Source organism: Octopus sinensis, linkage group LG15 (assembly GCF_006345805.1).
Source record: "Octopus sinensis linkage group LG15, ASM634580v1, whole genome shotgun sequence".
In the NCBI taxonomy this organism is placed as follows: Eukaryota; Metazoa; Mollusca; class Cephalopoda; order Octopoda; family Octopodidae; genus Octopus; species Octopus sinensis.
In genome coordinates, this window is record NC_043011.1 from 58145802 (window position 1) to 58146797 (window position 996).

Genomic DNA, 996 nt, shown 5'->3' on the forward strand with positions numbered 1-996 from the left:
GAACTCTGTCTGGCGCAGGGCAACCATCGACGAAAATGAGACGCAGTGACGAACGGGATTGGGGTTGGCAAATATTTAAGAGGAAGGACAAAATATGAGGGAGGAATATCATCTGCATATAACACAAAAAAAAGCATTGGGATTAACAGTAATACTATTTATCCTTTCTACTAAAGGCACAAGGCCTGAAATTTCAGGGGAGGGAGATAGTCGATTACAGAGACTGAAGTACTTAACTAGCACTTATTATATCAGTTGACCCCGGCGGAATTTCCACTCACAACGAAACCAATAATAATAATAATAATAATAATAATAATAATAATAATAATAATAATAATAATAATAATAATAAATAATAATAATAATTTTAATAATTTTAATAATTTTAATAATAATAATAATAATTTTAATAATAATAATAATAATAATAATAATAATAATAATAATAATAATAATAATAATAATAATAATTTTAAATTTTGGCACACGGCCAAAAATATCAGCGAAAAAGGTAAATTGACTACGTCGACCCCAGGACCTAGTTGGAACTTCCATTTTATCGACGTCAAAAGGTCGAAAGTCACAGTCAAGCTCGGAGGAATAATAATAATAATAATAATAATATCTTCCTTATATCTCCCGGGTGGGAGATGGGCTGAATCCTGGAAGTACTGCTATACCAGGCCAACCCGTGGCAAAGGCGGAGCAAGCCCCTAACTCTTCGCCTCGTTCTAAAAATCAGTTTAATATCGATAGTCCCAAATAGGCACCGTATCAGATATTAAGCTGATAAGAACAGATACTACACTTTGATCTTAGCCAACAATAATATCATCCGTAAAATGTCCTTATACAGGGGCTTCTTAAGCGAGATTGGCTACTCGACCTGAAGAAAATTCTGACTGGGTCTACCTGCAGGGTCATACGGTATTTACCTTGGTATGGCATCTCCACATCGCACACATGGTTGTGATGCATATGACTGCATCACAC

At 34.7% G+C, this 996-nt stretch overlaps 1 non-coding gene across 1 annotated transcript; it reads right to left on the reverse strand.

Annotated features, from left to right (window-relative positions):
• Nucleotides 1-648: 648 nt before the first annotated feature.
• Nucleotides 649-835, reverse strand: LOC115220040. The gene has a single exon (XR_003882428.1). It is a non-coding gene; the product is annotated as a U2 spliceosomal RNA (small nuclear RNA).
• Between the last annotated feature and the right edge of the window lie 161 nt (nucleotides 836-996).